This window comes from Schistocerca cancellata, chromosome 7 (genome assembly GCF_023864275.1).
Source record: "Schistocerca cancellata isolate TAMUIC-IGC-003103 chromosome 7, iqSchCanc2.1, whole genome shotgun sequence".
NCBI classification, from domain to species: Eukaryota; Metazoa; Arthropoda; class Insecta; order Orthoptera; family Acrididae; genus Schistocerca; species Schistocerca cancellata.
Window position 1 is genome coordinate 514,054,093 of NC_064632.1, and position 20,560 is coordinate 514,074,652.

The following is a 20,560-nucleotide window of genomic DNA, read 5'->3' on the forward strand; positions in this document are numbered from 1 at the left end:
TTAGTTACTGAATTTAGTTCTGGATGTTTGCAGAGAAAAGGAAAAGTCGGTACTTCTCGCTAGTGTAATATAATGTGAACCAGCAACTACCCTTTCCTTAGAACACGACTCAAGCAGGTCCTCAAGTAGGCACTGCTGCACTCTGTTCCCTGACATTGCTCTGATGACGGTTAATGCAGATAGTTCCGATTATGAAATACAAAACGTATTGCAGGTTAGTTCCTAGGATAGTAACATTAAATTTGCGTTGTAGGCGGCACATGAACGTGACGACTATCCATATTACTCATCAATATAAAAAGACAGTATTTTGGGAATTTAGCAGGATTACTCAAAATGAATTCTGAAATTGTGTGACTGACCGCACAGGTGCTAAACGTCGTCAAGAGTATACGATGTCCTAATCGCATTAGGAATATGAAGATCGTCTTCGACAGCTCGCAACTTTCACATAGCTAACCCCACCCTACTCCAGACAGCTCTCGGTGGAGTTGCACTACGTTGCCGATGTTATGGAAGGCCTTCAAACCGACAACAGACCACATATTGAAAAATACAAGCGAATTCTCTTGCAGCTTAACCTTATTGTAACTAATCTAAAAATTATTGGTGAGGAACATTGTCCTATTCAAAAAAGTAAAATGTTACACACTGTTGACGTCAAACGGACATTATCTATGTCCTGTCTTGTGTCCTACTCATCTATAATATCAAGTGTACTATGAAAATGATTATATATAATGGATTATAAGGTAATGCATTGATACCAGATGGTGGGGGCCGGCCGATGTGGCCGTGCGGTTCTAGGCGCTTCAGTCTGGAACCACGTGACCGCTACGGTCGCAGGTTCGAATCCTGCCTCGGGCATGGATGTGTGTGATGTCCTTAGGTTAGTTAGGTCTAAGTAGTTCTAAGTTCTAGGGGACTGATGACCTTAGAAGTTAAGTCCCATGGTGCTCAGAGCCATTTGATCTATTTACCACAAAATGACATTAAAAATTTAAGTTATTCACGAGCAGCTAGTTGAGAATATGTATGAACATTAAATGACACGACGAACCGTCATGTTCTGCATATGGATTCAAACCCAGCTCATGCAGACTAAGCAAAGATTTCGTGACTGACGGAAACTAACAGTCATTCCTGATTAGGCATACAGAGAGTGATATACCTCGATTTTAGACAGTATCAGTTAGCAAATATCAACTTTAAATTGCATAACGCAAACATTTTTAACAGACGCGAATTCCTACCCAGCATCTATTGTCCCTGTTAACGAACTACGAGAGATGTTAAATATTGCTTCTTCACAAGTAACTTACTTGAAATGCCGTGAGGTAAAGCTGTGTGTTGGACACGGATTCGAACCCGGAACCTAATCGGATTGCTATCGAAGCACAGTCAAATGTGACATATCGGAATTTCGCGGCAGTAACTAGATGTTATAACTGAAATGACGAGACGAAAAATTAATTTTTTCCTTCCCAGGACTCCAACCCGGCACCTATCGCTGTTATATTCTAGAGAAAACTAACGTTAAATATGGGTTTGTTGCACCAGCAGTGACATGTGAGCATGTTTGAACTGAAATAATATGACGAAGAGTTCAGCGCTCACTGGGAATAGAGCCCCACACATATCGTTGTTGACTACACACAAAGAGACGTCAGCTACCGAATTTTTCTCCACCAGCTGCTCAGAATAGCATCTTGAACTTACAGTCATCTCGCAAATAGTTCTGTGTCTCACTGGGAGTTAAAAACGTCAGATATCGTTAGTGTGACAGCGAATGAAAATACATTAAAAATCAAAATTATTATCCACCAGCAGACAGGTGTTCTCATGCTAGAGCTTGATAATACATAATTAAATCTTTAGTGCCGGGCCAGGATTCGATCCCATTCACGCATAATATGTGAAGGTGTTGAGGAATCTGCAGTTTTGAACAAACAACAAATTGTAGCCGAGCTGTATTGCCACGAAGGGCAATAGAATAGGCGATCTGAGTTGCATTCCCAGTTCAGAACCAATTTTATCGACATACAGAAGCTCAAATAAAAGATGGAATAAGTGTCCTGTGACCATACATAGCGTTTGTGTCGTCACTTGAAATAAATAACTAGTATAAGAAAGGTTACTGGTGGTAGAGTTTCTACATGTCGCCACTCCAGACTTTATTGTGGTTCAACCTACCGTCTACTTGGTAAAGAAGGAGTATCATCTTTAATGTGAATTTTCTGACCATGCAGCCATTATATCTCCTTCACTTGGTGTAGCCAGGAGAGAATGGAATCTGTCTCTCCCTATCTAAAATCATTGACAGAAGTGGGAATCGAACCCAGACCATAGGTATAACAACCTACCATCCGTTCAACAGACCACGAAATCCTCTTCTCTGCGAGTCATTTTTCTATCGTAACGCAGTTGTGCCACACTGGATGAGAATTCTGACACACAGGCTCCCTGTAGTAATTTGCAGCATGTTCAGTAAATTCATTTACTTGGTTGACCGAATCACCATGAACTAGCTGCCTCGGCTACCCAGTGCATACATTCGACTATTTTGTAATCACAGAAATAAAATCACGTTACTGCCACCTACACACAACTGCCAACATTGTAGGATGCAGAAGTTTAAATAAGAAGTGTTCCTTTTCACTTGAGCTATTCTATTGCGCTATCTGTTACTAGAAAACGTCGTTCAGTCCAAAAGAAAAGCTGTAACTGTTTGTCTCTCAGAAGTCAAGACATGGCCATATGCATAATCTCACAGTGCCGTGGAATCCAAAAGTTCTGGAGGAATAGTTGCCGAGCTCTGGAGCTGTTGTAGTTCCGTGTCAGCTTGCAGCATAGATAAGATGTCGCGAGTTCGAATACATTCAGTGCTACATTTTTTAAAACGCAATTCTGCTCTCTGCTGAAGTTATCAATCTAATGGAACTTTGAACAAATTCCCTTCACTTCTCAACCCAAAGTAGTCGCATGTGGAAAAAGGACTAACTACTGTGACTTTTGTCCTATTCAGGTTTAATAGACAGCAGGCAGCAGATGCATCTCGAAGATGTGCACGGAGAGCGCATCGTGCCATAATATGTCAGAAAAGTATTTTCTACATTAGCCGTCGTGTGGTAGTGATATTTTATTCTTCTTCAAACTTTGATTGACAGCTTTAACTCAGAACAAATTTTCTACATGCATGTAATCAATAAACTGCATGTGCATTGTCAGACTGTCATAGGTAACATCAGAGAATTCGCATATATCGTTGATGATTAATTTCTCTCTCATGTTTACTATTGTTTTAACAACACTAAAGGAAACCTTACGAAAATTGTGCACTGTATTATAAGAAATGAAATAAAACTAACGATGATAACCTTACGACGAAAGAATCTGTACACAAGCATGCCTCTATCGACACGAATTAGTAAAATACTACTCACTTAGATTTTGATAGGGTCTGTGTTTAATTGGTATGCTGTGTCATACTCAAGAGGTATGCAAATGTGGCATTTCATAAATATAGTTACGTATTCCTAGAAACCCAAAATTCGCTTGTCAGCAGCGGAAAGAGGCGTTACCTGTTGTGCAGCATTGTAAGTTTTTCAACATTGCACTATGAGCTGAAAGCATTTTCTTGCGATTTCCGTATTGATGTTTGATCTGACTGCTTGTAGCTCTTTCACAGAAGGGATAAAAACGTTTCAGTCAGTGAGACTGGAACTGCGAACCGTAACAGACGCTCTTTCACATGTCAGCACGTTACCACAGAGCTGGCGTGGGGGTATGGGTCTCAGCTTCCTATTACGACGGCAATAGTAACTAGAACTCGTAAACCGCTATTTAAAGGTCGAGATTAGTTGCAATTTCCACCTGCAACGACTTTCTTGGGCTGAAAACCGTAAATTTTCAATCTTTTGTTACCCTTCAAGCTATAATAACTCAGATTATTCAATGGAAATGACAGGTAAAATCAAGTGAACTTTGAGGCTTAATTCCGTGCACACCAGGAAGTAACTCGTCGATCACAGAGTTGCCAAACATACGTTGCCTTGTTGCCAAATCTCAGTTACAGTACCAGCAGGAAGAAGACAAACCGATGTGATCCTACAGCGGTCTGCGAAGTGACCATAGCTGGTGTCTCCAAGTCGCGGCTGCTACGGCCTGGAATACGTAATGCGTCTGATTCGCTTTCTGTAACTAGGTTTAGGGACTGGAGTGTAGTTACTAATAATACTCAGAACTGACTGCAAACTGAGCATCATAAATCAGTAACTCTCATTGTTGTTTTTATATTTCTTTCGTAAGTGCACTCAAAACTAAGAAAGTCATTCACAGGCGTTTTCCTGCCTCGCCGATAGTCGAGCAGAACATACAAATAAAAATAAAAAAGAATGTGTGTGTGTGTGTGTGTGTGTGAGAGAGAGAGAGAGAGAGAGAGAGAGAGAGAGAGAAATAAAAAGCAATGAGAGAGTGTGTAAAAAATTGTTGTAAAGAAATTGAATCATGGTATTTAAAGAAATCTTTCATTAAAATGACACGTTCCACATCGTTACGAAATGTCGTATTCATGATCTATGGAACAAGAGTTAATCTAATGTAATGTAATCTAATCTAATCACATCATATTGATTATTAGCCATGAAGAGTCATGAACTACCGAAAGTTTTGCCAATACCAGTAACCAAATCTAAACTTGAAAATAAAAGACGACAATTTTTGTAATAAACCGTGACTCCTATCAAGACCCTTTCATCCCTGTTATCTAACCACGAAAGATGTCTGATATACCTCCATTCTAAAGTAACAAAGTGTGCATGCATTTAAAGATGAAGTGCATGATGTGAAGTTCTGTGACGGAGATACGAACCCAACACGTAATCCGATTGTTAACTAAGAAAAATCAAATGTTACGTATCGGTTTCTCTTACGAGCCGCTAGGTGTCTGAATCTAAAATAAGGATACAAACTTTTGTGCCTAAGCGACAATCGAACTGCACACCTACCGCGCATCCACGAATATAGCTTAAGTATCAGTTGCTTACTCATGAACAGTAAGATGTGTGCGTGTTTGACCAGAAATAACGACACCTGTTGCGATTGTTGGCAACACATGAACAGACATTGAAATTGCGCGTTAATTTTCACTAGCAGGTGGGTGTGCACTTGATAAAGCTAGAAATGAAATTATGAATATTTTTGTACTGGATCAGGTTTCAGACCCACATACTTACCTTTGGAAGAGAGCTAGAGAAGATTGCAGTCTTGGGAAAAGGAACGAAATGACTGAACTATACTGTTCCGAGAGATTCAGATCCTCGAAAGAGGAGATACGAATTCGAATCACAGTCCAGCACCAAATTTTTAAACGTCTCTAGTTCAATCAAGTACAAGTAAAATAAGAGCCCTGTCCCTTTAAATGGCTATCGGTTCATCAAATAAAATAAAATTTTCTAATGTAAGTAAGCTTACTGGCGACTGTATTTCTGTTTACCATGACTTCCGCTTTGTCATTTCCCAACGAAAACTGGCTCTGCTCAGTTGGTTATGAAGGAACGTGATGTTTAATGCGGATTCTGGATTATAACGTCTTTCTCTTGAGGTTACCAGAGGTAAAATAAATCTGTTTGTGCCTCTTAAAAGTAAATGCCTGAACCCACGCATTGCACCTGTGATAGCTCGTTCCACCAGACCATTGTGGCCACATTACCCAGCCCCAGGAGTGTGCTGTAACGGATGATGTGCTTAGCTTACAAAATTAGTCACGGTGGAAAAAATGCGAGTCTATTAAATGGTCAAGTAGAAGCAAGCTTCTGACGCAGAGATTATGCTATTCTCATGTCAGCAGGATGTAAAGACTCTTCTAGGCATCATAGGCTGGATGTGAAGCCATTTTGATTTTTCACAAATTCAGCAAATTTCTTAGTTCGAGAAAATCCACTGTGAAGTGTGAAGTTGCCGGATAATTCGATTATTACTGTTATTATTATTATCATTTTATTCGTACCGCTGATGGAACACGACCGTAGTCTTGAGATAAAACGCGAGACCAGCTAATATGACGTCTGGCGACCGAAAGCACATATCGACAGAATTTTTATCGCCCCTTTCCTCTCGGTGCTGAAGCTATGAGTGTAATTCAAGCGAATCTACAATATCATATTAGCTGGTCTCGCGTTTAACCTCAAGGCTACGGTCGTAGTCTAGAGTAATGTACTAAGACTGGAGTCAAGACTTCCTCTGGGAAGTGCCGCAGTCTACATGTTGCTAGATCGAGCATATTGCCAGACATAGAATTCTGAGAGGAGCATGACTGTATTGTCCACCTTACGTGAACGACTCGGCGGTCAATTTTTTGGTCTGAGACTGTATCTACAACACATATTGCTCGCTTAAGACCCAGAAGAATTTAAAAAAAAAGTAGTTTATGAGAGCAACGTTAACCATAGCGTTCGAAGTATTCATAGTATTGTATACGTGTGTGTAAACGCCTTCCAGTGACCACTCAAGAAAGACAAGGATACACAGTCTAGCTTCAATATTATAAATACGCCTCAGTTTGTGGATGAACTCAGACTTAAGTTGATAATAATTTTGAAAATATAGCAGCACTGTACCCATTGGTGTTAAACTCGTTTTCAACCAATGATTCCCACAGCTACAGGGATACTACTTGTGATACCTCTTAGACAAAATACTTAAGCAGTGTTATCAGACGAAAAGATCAACCTGACACAAACTGTGGGAAGTTTGTTTTACAACCTTCGTACCTGGATATTCAGCTTTTTCCTATTTGAGATATCTGTGAACGTTGCTGCTTAAGCCGATTTAAGCAGAAAATAAATTCCCTCAGCTTCGACAATGTTTAAAGAAATCGTCTTATCGGCACTAAATCGTGATTTGTGATTTGTTTACCGGCTGTACTCTTCCGTATTTTGCCGGTTGGAAGGCGAAAGCTTAATGACAAATTTCACACAGAAATTACTGTTACAGTGTACTTATGGAGCCAAATGAGTCAATTGCGTATTTTCCGGTGAGAAAGAGCACTGGCAAACAGTCTTCGCTACATTAGGTTATTTAAACTGGTGTCACTCTGAGCTAGAATTTATGGTCAGCGACTTAGTGTAAGGTCAACGTTTCGGATGCGAGTTTTGCGACTGTGAAATCCTTTTATACATTATAGAAGCGAATATTAAATGTACACTAATATTGCGAAAATTTTGTACTTGGACAGCTTAGAATGAAAATACTTCTGTTTATTGCAAAGGGAAACAATAGATTTTCTAAAACACTGTCTGTCATACACTACTTGAAACAGGTCATGTCGACCAAATCATGTGGAAGAACTAACATCAACGTATATCGGAAGGCAGTAAGATCTCTTGCCTTTTGGTTTGTCAGTACTCGATAGCCACTTCTAGGCGAAAGTAAATGAAGAAAGGCAGTGCGTTTTTGTTACCAAGTAACGTCTTCGTCAATTACTTTAGTTTTAATGTAATCTACGAGTAATTGCTGGTGTTTGATATTAACATGAAAAGGATTCCGTAGACAGGGCAAGAACCTGTTCTTGGGAAACTACTTCTATAGTGACCAAAAGATACTAAATGATGTTCAAGCACTTGTGTTACAGCAGCAGTATGAATAAAATGATATTAATAATAACAGTAATAATCGAATTATCCGGCAACTTCACACTTCACAGTGGATTTTCTCGAACTAAGAAATTTGCTGAATTTGTGAAAAATCAAAATGGCTTCACATCCAGCCTATGATGCCTAGAAGAGTCTTTACATCCTGCTGACATGAGAATAGCATAATCTCTGCGTCAGAAGCTTGCTTCTACTTGACCATTTAATAGACTCGCATTTTTTCCACCGTGACTAATTTTGTAAGCTAAGCACATCATCCGTTACAGCACACTCCTGGGGCTGGGTAATGTGGCCACAATGGTCTGGTGGAACGAGCTATCACAGGTGCAATGCGTGGGTTCAGGCATTTACTTTTAAGAGGCACAAACAGATTTATTTTACCTCTGGTAACCTCAAGAGAAAGACGTTATAATCCAGAATCCGCATTAAACATCACGTTCCTTCATAACCAACTGAGCAGAGCCAGTTTTCGTTGGGAAATGACAAAGCGGAAGTCATGGTAAACAGAAATACAGTCGCCAGTAAACTTACTTACATTAGAAAATTTTATTTTATTTGATGAACCGATAGCCATCGCAACAGGTGTCGTTATTTCTGGTCAAACACGCACACATCTTACTGTTCATGAGTAAGCAACTGATACTTAAGCTATATTCGTGGATGCGCGGTAGGTGTGCAGTTCGATTGTCGCTTAGGCACAAAAGTTTGTATCCTTATTTTAGATTCAGACACCTAGCGGCTCGTAAGAAAAACCGATACGTAACATTTGATTTTTCTTAGTTAACAATCGGATTACGTGTTGGGTTCGTATCTCCGTCACAGAACTTCACATCATGCACTTCATCTTTAAATGCATGCACACTTTGTTACTTTAGAATGGAGGTATATCAGACATCTTTCGTGGTTAGATAACAGGGATGAAAGGGTCTTGATAGGAATCACGGTTTATTACAAAAATTGGAGTCTTTTATTTTCAAGTTTAGATTTGGTTACTGGTATTGGCAAAACTTTCGGTAGTTCATGACTCTTCATGGCTAATAATCAATATGATGTGATTAGATTAGATTACATTACATTAGATTAACTCTTGTTCCATAGATCATGAATACGACATTTCGTAATGATGTGGAACGTGTCATTTTAATGAAAGATTTCTTTAAATACCATGATTCAATTTCTTTACAACAATTTTTTACACACTCTCTCATTGCTTTTTATTTCTCTCTCTCTCTCTCTCTCACACACACACACACACACACATTCTTTTTTATTTTTATTTGTATGTTCTGCTCGACTATCGGCGAGGCAGGAAAACGCCTGTGAATGACTTTCTTAGTTTTGAGTGCACTTACGAAAGAAATATAAAAACAACAATGAGAGTTACTGATTTATGATGCTCAGTTTGCAGTCAGTTCTGAGTATTATTAGTAACTACACTCCAGTCCCTAAACCTAGTTACAGAAAGCGAATCAGACGCATTACGTATTCCAGGCCGTAGCAGCCGCGACTTGGAGACACCAGCTATGGTCACTTCGCAGACCGCTGTAGGATCACATCGGTTTGTCTTCTTCCTGCTGGTACTGTAACTGAGATTTGGCAACAAGGCAACGTATGTTTGGCAACTCTGTGATCGACGAGTTACTTCCTGGTGTGCACGGAATTAAGCCTCAAAGTTCACTTGATTTTACCTGTCATTTCCATTGAATAATCTGAGTTATTATAGCTTGAAGGGTAACAAAAGATTGAAAATTTACGGTTTTCAGCCCAAGAAAGTCGTTGCAGGTGGAAATTGCAACTAATCTCGACCTTTAAATAGCGGTTTACGAGTTCTAGTTACTATTGCCGTCGTAATAGGAAGCTGAGACCCATACCCCCACGCCAGCTCTGTGGTAACGTGCTGACATGTGAAAGAGCGTCTGTTACGGTTCGCAGTTCCAGTCTCACTGACTGAAACGTTTTTATCCCTTCTGTGAAAGAGCTACAAGCAGTCAGATCAAACATCAATACGGAAATCGCAAGAAAATGCTTTCAGCTCATAGTGCAATGTTGAAAAACTTACAATGCTGCACAACAGGTAACGCCTCTTTCCGCTGCTGACAAGCGAATTTTGGGTTTCTAGGAATACGTAACTATATTTATGAAATGCCACATTTGCATACCTCTTGAGTATGACACAGCATACCAATTAAACACAGACCCTATCAAAATCTAAGTGAGTAGTATTTTACTAATTCGTGTCGATAGAGGCATGCTTGTGTACAGATTCTTTCGTCGTAAGGTTATCATCGTTAGTTTTATTTCATTTCTTATAATACAGTGCACAATTTTCGTAAGGTTTCCTTTAGTGTTGTTAAAACAATAGTAAACATGAGAGAGAAATTAATCATCAACGATATATGCGAATTCTCTGATGTTACCTATGACAGTCTGACAATGCACATGCAGTTTATTGATTACATGCATGTAGAAAATTTGTTCTGAGTTAAAGCTGTCAATCAAAGTTTGAAGAAGAATAAAATATCACTACCACACGACGGCTAATGTAGAAAATACTTTTCTGACATATTATGGCACGATGCGCTCTCCGTGCACATCTTCGAGATGCATCTGCTGCCTGCTGTCTATTAAACCTGAATAGGACAAAAGTCACAGTAGTTAGTCCTTTTTCCACATGCGACTACTTTGGGTTGAGAAGTGAAGGGAATTTGTTCAAAGTTCCATTAGATTGATAACTTCAGCAGAGAGCAGAATTGCGTTTTAAAAAATGTAGCACTGAATGTATTCGAACTCGCGACATCTTATCTATGCTGCAAGCTGACACGGAACTACAACAGCTCCAGAGCTCGGCAACTATTCCTCCAGAACTTTTGGATTCCACGGCACTGTGAGATTATGCATATGGCCATGTCTTGACTTCTGAGAGACAAACAGTTACAGCTTTTCTTTTGGACTGAACGACGTTTTCTAGTAACAGATAGCGCAATAGAATAGCTCAAGTGAAAAGGAACACTTCTTATTTAAACTTCTGCATCCTACAATGTTGGCAGTTGTGTGTAGGTGGCAGTAACGTGATTTTATTTCTGTGATTACAAAATAGTCGAATGTATGCACTGGGTAGCCGAGGCAGCTAGTTCATGGTGATTCGGTCAACCAAGTAAATGAATTTACTGAACATGCTGCAAATTACTACAGGGAGCCTGTGTGTCAGAATTCTCATCCAGTGTGGCACAACTGCGTTACGATAGAAAAATGACTCGCAGAGAAGAGGATTTCGTGGTCTGTTGAACGGATGGTAGGTTGTTATACCTATGGTCTGGGTTCGATTCCCACTTCTGTCAATGATTTTAGATAGGGAGAGACAGATTCCATTCTCTCCTGGCTACACCAAGTGAAGGAGATATAATGGCTGCATGGTCAGAAAATTCACATTAAAGATGATACTCCTTCTTTACCAAGTAGACGGTAGGTTGAACCACAATAAAGTCTGGAGTGGCGACATGTAGAAACTCTACCACCAGTAACCTTTCTTATACTAGTTATTTATTTCAAGTGACGACACAAACGCTATGTATGGTCACAGGACACTTATTCCATCTTTTATTTGAGCTTCTGTATGTCGATAAAATTGGTTCTGAACTGGGAATGCAACTCAGATCGCCTATTCTATTGCCCTTCGTGGCAATACAGCTCGGCTACAATTTGTTGTTTGTTCAAAACTGCAGATTCCTCAACACCTTCACATATTATGCGTGAATGGGATCGAATCCTGGCCCGGCACTAAAGATTTAATTATGTATTATCAAGCTCTAGCATGAGAACACCTGTCTGCTGGTGGATAATAATTTTGATTTTTAATGTATTTTCATTCGCTGTCACACTAACGATATCTGACGTTTTTAACTCCCAGTGAGACACAGAACTATTTGCGAGATGACTGTAAGTTCAAGATGCTATTCTGAGCAGCTGGTGGAGAAAAATTCGGTAGCTGACGTCTCTTTGTGTGTAGTCAACAACGATATGTGTGGGGCTCTATTCCCAGTGAGCGCTGAACTCTTCGTCATATTATTTCAGTTCAAACATGCTCACATGTCACTGCTGGTGCAACAAACCCATATTTAACGTTAGTTTTCTCTAGAATATAACAGCGATAGGTGCCGGGTTGGAGTCCTGGGAAGGAAAAAATTAATTTTTCGTCTCGTCATTTCAGTTATAACATCTAGTTACTGCCGCGAAATTCCGATATGTCACATTTGACTGTGCTTCGATAGCAATCCGATTAGGTTCCGGGTTCGAATCCGTGTCCAACACACAGCTTTACCTCACGGCATTTCAAGTAAGTTACTTGTGAAGAAGCAATATTTAACATCTCTCGTAGTTCGTTAACAGGGACAATAGATGCTGGGTAGGAATTCGCGTCTGTTAAAAATGTTTGCGTTATGCAATTTAAAGTTGATATTTGCTAACTGATACTGTCTAAAATCGAGGTATATCACTCTCTGTATGCCTAATCAGGAATGACTGTTAGTTTCCGTCAGTCACGAAATCTTTGCTTAGTCTGCATGAGCTGGGTTTGAATCCATATGCAGAACATGACGGTTCGTCGTGTCATTTAATGTTCATACATATTCTCAACTAGCTGCTCGTGAATAACTTAAATTTTTAATGTCATTTTGGGTTAAATAGTTCAAATGGCTCTGAGCACCATGGGACTTAACTTCTAAGGTCATCAGTCCCCTAGAACTTAGAACTACTTAAACCTAACTAACCTAAGGACATCACACACATCCATGCCCGAGACGGGATTCGAACCTGCGACCGTAGCGGTCACGCGTTTCCAGACTGAAGCGCCTAGAACCGCACGGCCACATCGGCCGGCCCCCACCATCTGGTATCAATGCATTACCTTATAATCCATTATATATAATCATTTTCATAGTACACTTGATATTATAGATGAGTAGGACACGAGACAGGACATAGATAATGTCCGTTTGACGTCAACAGTGTGTAACATTTTACTTTTTTGAATAGGACAATGTTCCTCACCAATAATTTTTAGATTAGTTACAATAAGGTTAAGCTGCAAGAGAATTCGCTTGTATTTTTCAATATGTGGTCTGTTGTCGGTTTGAAGGCCTTCCATAACATCGGCAACGTAGTGCAACTCCACCGAGAGCTGTCTGGAGTAGGGTGGGGTTAGCTATGTGAAAGTTGCGAGCTGTCGAAGACGATCTTCATATTCCTAATGCGATTAGGACATCGTATACTCTTGACGACGTTTAGCACCTGTGCGGTCAGTCACACAATTTCAGAATTCATTTTGAGTAATCCTGCTAAATTCCCAAAATACTGTCTTTTTATATTGATGAGTAATATGGATAGTCGTCACGTTCATGTGCCGTCTACAACGCAAATTTAATGTTACTATCCTAGGAACTAACCTGCAATACGTTTTGTATTTCATAATCGGAACTATCTGCATTAACCGTCATCAGAGCAATGTCAGGGAACAGAGTGCAGCAGTGCCTATTTGAGGACCTGCTTGATGATGATGTTTGGTTTGTGGGGCGCTCAACTGCGTGGTTATCAGCGCCCGTACAATTACCCAATCTTTGCTCAGTCCAGTTTCGCTACTTTCCTGGATGATGATGAAATGATGAGGACAACACAAACACCCAGTCATCTCGAGGCAGGGGAAAATTCCTGACCCCGCCGGGAATCGAACCCGGGACCCCGTGCTCGGGAAGCGAGAACGCTACCGCGAGACCACGAGCGGCGGACAGAGGAGGAGGACCTGCTTGAGTCGTGTTCTAAGGAAAGGGTAGTTGCTGGTTCACATTATATTACACTAGCGAGAAGTACCGACTTTTCCTTTTCTCTGCAAACATCCAGAACTAAATTCAGTAGCTAAATGCTAAGAATATATTTTCATTGTGCCAACTCAAAGATCAATAGATATGGATATAGATATAGATTTTTATATTTAAAGCCATTCTCGTTCTGCGTTGGAATAAACATCATTCATTATTTGCTTGTTCTTGTTACGATTGTTATTGTCATTCTCTCACTCGCAAGAGTCTTATGCTGATGCTGTATGAATAAATTATGCCATTGGATACAAAGCGGTTTAGTTTTGAGACCTAACCCACGAGGGGGGAAGGCACAGTGGTCTGCTTCAGGAATTCCAAGCAATAAAACACAAAAAACAACCCAGGAAGGGTTCGAACAGCTACTTTCACGCAGAGACATGCATTTGGAATCTGTTCATCGTTACGGGGTCAAACAAGAGGGTAACATTACTGAAACAATGATCGGGCTACTTAGTATATAATAGAGCATACAGATTTCAAGGACAAAACGTATGAAGACGCAGACTTCCTCGTTATCAATATGTGCGGCATATCTTTCGTGTTAACGAAAGTAAATTCCCGCTTTACCTCTTCTTACGTGTCAAATGAAATGAATGCCATGAGGAATAGAATATTTGTTGACTGCGTCTCTTCTTGCTTCCATCCTTCCCAACATATTTCTTCATTCTCGTGGTAATCATGACAATCTATGTGCATGCTGCAAACGATTGCAAGTGGACAAATTCGACATCGAGGTGCAAAGCGTTTGGTATCTTACATTATATTCAATTCGAATAAGATTCCGGTGTATTTTTACTTCGTTTGTATTTTTAGATGATTATGAACGTTACGGAAATTTATCTCACATGCTTTATGTTGAATGAGAAACATTGAATGATCCGTTTTGCTTTCCCTACGTTGAAATGATATAATGTCGGCGTCAACAGCCTTCTTCCACGCCGGAAGCTGAAACTTGTATCATTCTGGATTAATGATAATTGAATGTCTCATATGTATACATAGCCCACAAGGCGACGTCAGAAACCACCAGGGGAGAACGCCGCATAAAAACCAAACGTGCGCGCGCGTCTCCACTCTGAAGAACCGTATCGGAGAATCACGGCAAGCATTTCGCTGAAGAGCTGCCTCGTCAGAGAGCCGAGAAATGGCATCGTCGTAGCAAGTATTTGTCAACACTCTGATAGTGCATTTACTTCCGGGTGTAGGTCGGCGTTACCTCGCTAAATTCACTTAACATTCGTTTTTCACATCGAAGACTCGTACGATATAATCCGCTGCAAGATGACACAATTAGAAAGTATATTTAATTTCTGGACTCCAAGAACGGCGTTCTTCACATAAGTAACACCTGTTTGTGAGTGCATTCGGGAGGACGACGGTGCAATCCCGCGCCCGGCCATCCTGATTTAGGTTTTCAATGATTTCCCTAAATCGCTTCAGGCAAATGCCGGGATGGTTCCTTAGGAAGGGCACGGCCGATTTCCTTCCCCATCCTTCCCTAATCCGAGCTTGTGATCCGTCTCTAATGACATCGTTGTCGACGGGACGTTAAAACAGTAATCTCCACCTCCTCTGTTTCTGTGTTTAAGGTTGCGTTTTGAGGCTCAGGCAACATCGCAGTGACTATAGTCCGCCTCTGGCCGCCAGTGTGTCGTTAGCTCAGAGGTTCCCTTGTGCGTTGCAGTGCTTGTACTATAAGTTCGAATCACGGTAGAAGCCGCTGACTAAAACATTTTATTTTCCATTTTAATTAATGGAGTTGCAAACTGCTAGTAAAAATTTCTTATGCGAAATCTGAAGAATGCCTTTAAACATCAATCTTCGTCCGATTTCGACTTAGTAAATTAAGTTAATATCATGGATTTCTGCTTTGCAAATTCCAAGGTGCTTCACTGTAAAATAGGTCCTGAAAAGATTCAAACCGACTGTCAACGATATAAATTTGAGCTTTGTTCGTCATATAGGTCAAACATGTCAGAAGGTTGTTTATGAAGTGCACATGTTCATTAATATAGTTCACATCTTCTAAATTTTTGCAATAGCATTTAACTGTAGACGTTTTCTAACACCGGCGTTAGCAATTCCTTTCCGTTCTCTGAAACCTTCAAAACGACAAATTTATCTGGATTAAATCTGATGACTTTAACTATCACTTCCGATCAACAATAAATACTTCATGAACCCATACATGGAACTCCAAATGTGCAGTGTGCCTGCACTGCTACAGAGCATGCATTGCAAGGTATTCACACAGTTTATCGCATAGACTTACCATAAGGAATGAAACAAGAACTGTAATACACTTTACACCACAGACGCTCACTCTGGCTTGACGAAAACATCCAAACATTGACCAAAAGTTGCACAAAAAAAGTAAGTTTGAAAGGAAAAGAAACGAGGTATGAAGCATTTATAAATTCATCGAATGTAGTGAGGTGGTTTAATTTCGTCCCAGTCTATAAAATTAATTTCGGGCCATACTCAGCTCTTGCCGATTACCCGCCTACTAATCAGGGCGTCTGTCTCCGTTGCTTTTGAGCGTGAATGGAAATTGTAGAAATTTTCTGTGGAGCAACATTTAATAATAAAGCGTTTCAAATCATCAAAAGCGATGAGCGGTAGCAGGCGCTTTCGATAAAGAACGGGGGAGTGCAGCGCCGCTGCTGTCTCCACGGCCGCTGCCAGTAGCCAGCAAATGGATCCCGGAGCTTTGCCGCATACGGCTTCCAGAGGAGGACAGTCTGCAGGAAATCTGCCGCAAAATCGTTACTAGATAAAATTTTGATATCGGTGTGTCACAAAGCGAAATAGATTGAATCTGCGCTACCATTACATTCACGTCTTCAGCATTCAGACAGAAGAGGCTATAAAAATATTTTATGCCAGCTGCTCTCGATCCACTGACATTATGAACAGAAACAACGCACGCAACCGCTTTTTTTTTTTTTTTTTTTTTTGTAATAAACCACAAATCAATATTTTGGACCACTTTTTTCCCTTAAAAAGCCCCTTAGGAAAATGGAACTAAAAAAATAAATAAAGGAAAAAAAACCTAAGTGCCACCGCCACTTGTCATCCTATAACATAAAAAATCTGATCCACTTCAGGCGTTGGCTCCTGAGTAAACCCACCCCAGAGAGCTGCCTATAGACCAGGGGAAGTACGGGAAATCAAGGTTAGGGCTATCCGTTGCCACTTTTTGTTTTTATACGATTACATTTAGGGAGCGTATACAAATGAGAATTCTAGTAACTAAGTGTTACAAGGAAGTGTTACAACAACAAAGGTGGCATAAAAGAGTAATCAAAAAATAAAATATAAACCACTGATGTAATTCTAACGAAAAGGTTCTTCAATAATGCAACTGGTTCCACTTGGAGCCTCGTCATCGCTATCTGAAATCTCCAATAGCGCCTTTGAAGGGCATCTGCAACGGAGGCATTCTGCTTCGCTAGTGCCTCAAGGAAAACAGTTTCCTTGCAGCAGCTTGTCTCTTCCGTTGGTCGTGGCTGACAAGGCAGAACGTTGAGCCGTTAGTGTGATGCGGCACAGCACTTTAACCACAGCCTGGCACTCCCCAGCTGAGTGGGGGGTTAACGAAAACGCTGCGTAAATAATTTGCGAAGAGCGTACGGTAGTTCGGTGTGCGTTCGAGGGCATTGTGAGCATTTTGTAGGAACCACCAGTAATCAAGCTGCTCTTTCTCTCCGTCACTAAAGATGTAGGCGACGGTAAGTCCTTTGAACCATGTAAGCGCATGATATTTTGCAGCCGGAAAGTAAGTTTCATCGGGACAGAGTAGGGTCTGCGGGTCAATCATATCAGGCGTGACCCGGAGGTAACAAGCCAATATCTTCTGTGTTAGTCGCCAAACTCCGGACGATGATGCGCAAGTAAAACGATGTTCATCGGTATCCAAAAGGTGACAATCTGGGCAATAAGGGGAGTCTGCCAGTCCAATAGTGTGAAGTCGTTGGCGTGTGGCATATTTTTTGTTGGCGATCTGATACCACTTGGAACGCACCGTGGATGACAGAAAGTGGTGGTGTATCGTTTTCCACACTCTTGGCCAGTGAACCGTAGGATACTTGTTTTCCACCACGTTATGGTGAACAGCCCGCAGAAGGTTGGTATAAAAATCTTTCGCCTTTGGTGGACGTGTGGCGGAGAGGTCCGAGCTGACATAGCTGTAATCAAGAATGAAGGTCGACACATGGGAGAGCTGTGGTGCGACGTGCGCAACCGACACCGGCGGCACGTTAGAGGCTGGCATCAGAACCTGTAGTAAACGACCCGTGAGAGAGGTATATTGACTTTTCCATCGTTTCCTCATGTTGCTCATGTAAAGGGCAGCTGCTCTCGCCCTGACGTTGACCAATCCCAGCCCTCCTTTGTGCACTGGGAGGGTAAGAGTGTCGTATCGTACTTTAAAGATATGACCTGCGGAAACGTAGTAACTGAAGGCCGCCTGAAGCCGGCGACCTATCTGCAGCGGTAGTGGGAGGACCTGTGCCACGTGGTTGAGTTTTGATGCTACGTAGAGGTTCAGGTATTCAACACGCTGAAGCTGATTCAAGTCCCGGAGCAGGTTCTGTCGCACCATTGCGCGTATGATCTGTAATAACCGTCGGTAGTTTGCTGCAGCTGTTTTACGTACATCTTTCTTGAACGTGATTCCCAAATATCGCAGATCAGAAACTGGTGGGAGGGGAGCGAGGGCTTCCGGTCCGAGACCACGCCCAATGTCCAACGCCGCCGACTTGTTGATGTTCAGAAGACTGCCTGCGGCCTGTCCGTATCGCTCAATCCAGGTTAGTACGCTTTGAACTTCGTCATTGGAACGAACCAGCAGTAGCAGGTCGTCAGCGTATGTCCTATAGCGAAAGGTGACGTCCCGCAGCGTGATGCCAGATAGGCGGTGGTTAAGGCCCCCTAGGAGTGGCTCGAGTGCGATTGCATAAAGGTAGGTAGAAAGGGGACAACCCTGTCGTAGAGACCTCTTAATGGGTACTGGTCCTACCGTCCTTCCATTGACCTGGACGTGTGAGCTGGCTGCGGTCCAAAGACGCTGTAGGGTGTCGATGAGGCCAGGTGGGAATCCCATACAGTCCATCACTCGTAGGAGGAAGTTGTGGTGCACTCTATCAAAGGCGCGGTTGAAATCGACGGAGACGATCGCCGCTCTCAGACGGCACGCAGAAGCAATCGCTATTAAGTCCCTGCAGTCACCGGTGGCCATGTGTATGTTGGCTTCTCCCCCCTGCGACGTCTGTTCTGGAGCGAGGATCATCGGCAAAGTCGTCTTAATACGGCTCGCCATAATCCTGGTGAAAATCTTGTAATCGGCGTTCAGCATTGTAAGCGGCCGATAGTCGTTAATCGATAGCCCTCCTCCTGGCTTGTGTACTGGTATGAGGAGACCTTCTACAAACGCTGGCGGCACAACACAGTCTGGAGACATGAGTTCGCGGAACATTATAACCCAGCGAGGCATCATGATGTCACGGAAAGTCCGGTAGAATTCGATGGGCAATCCATCAGGTCCAGGAGATTTATTGGCCGCACCTTTGTCCACGGCGTCTTCGACTTCTTCGAGTGAGATTTCCTCTGTTAGTACATTCACGGTAGCCTCATCGATAGTACGTGTTACCTGCTGTAACACTTCAGTAGTGGCCTCGTCATTGACGGTTCTTTCATTGTAAAGATGACGAAAATGATCCTCCACCGCCTTTACTATGGTTGCTTGGGTCGTACACAAGCGACCGTCGTGTGTCCTGAGTTGTGTGATTAAATGTTGGCGTTGTCGGCGCTTATCCGCCACAACGTGGTGCATAGTGGGTTTCTCTGCAACCGTTCGGTCGTGCCGTCGAGAGCGGACTACTGCACCTTCTAGTCGACGCTTCGTCAATGATAGTATGTGAGCCTTGATTCTGCTTTGGTCATGTTGTCTCTCCGGGGAAGGGGGTAAGGCGTCGAGGTCCCTGAGTGCCGCGTAGTAAAAATCGAGGGTCTGTCGATGCCACGCAGTCACGTCCTTGCCATATCGCATAAGTGTCCTACGGATTGCTGGTTTGGCACAGAGGAGCCACCACTCCAGGGTCGAGGTGTATCGTGGGCGGCGGAGTTCACAGTCAGTCCACGTTGCTGCAACTTGCCGGCGGCAATCCAGGTCCTGGAGATGAGTTATGTTGAGCTTCCAAAAGCCGTTGCTGCGCCAGACTTGTTGGGGGCGTAGATGTATAGTGCAGATATAGGCACTGTGATCGGAATAGGCTTGAGGCCATAATTCGGCGTCCACCACACCTTGTGTGAGATCTTGTGACACATATATGCGGTCAAGTCGGCTGGCCGAATGACTGGTAAGATGAGTGTGGCCAGAGCGGTTACCGTGGACTTTTTCCCACGTGTCGCACAAGTGAAGTTCTTGGATCATCGCACCCAGTTCCGGACAAGGCATGTAATGTGGGATTTGGTCCTTGGGGTGAAGTACGCAATTAAAATCGCCGGCGAAGACGCTGTGGTCGTATCGTCCAAGGAAAAGGGGAGCGACATCTGTGGAGTAGAATCTGGCGCGGTCGTGACGTCTTGTGGTTCCCGACGGCGCGTAAACATTAATGAATCGGGTGTTGAGTGCCGTAAATGCTATTCCTCGCGCGGAGGGAAGAAACGTGACGTCGGTAACTTCAATACCTTCACGCACTAATATTGCCACTCCGGTTTCTGCAGGGCTACCGGGAGTCACATGTGTGGCGTAACCGTAAAAGTGCGGGAGTGTAGTCGTTTTCACTTCTTGTAGGAAAGCAAAGTCAACTCCCATGGCTCGTATGGTTTCTTTCAAAAGTTGGATCTTGACAGGAGAACTGATCATGTTGATATTCATTGTCGCCAGGCGGTAAGCCTGGCAACGCGTTGTTTGGGCGAGGTTATCCATGTTGAAGTTGGAGAGAAGCGAACATCGGAAGTGATGTCAACCCCCGCCAAACGCGGTCCTCCTTGTGCTGCTTATGCTGCATGATCCGGCGGCGCCTCAGCTGGCCGCGG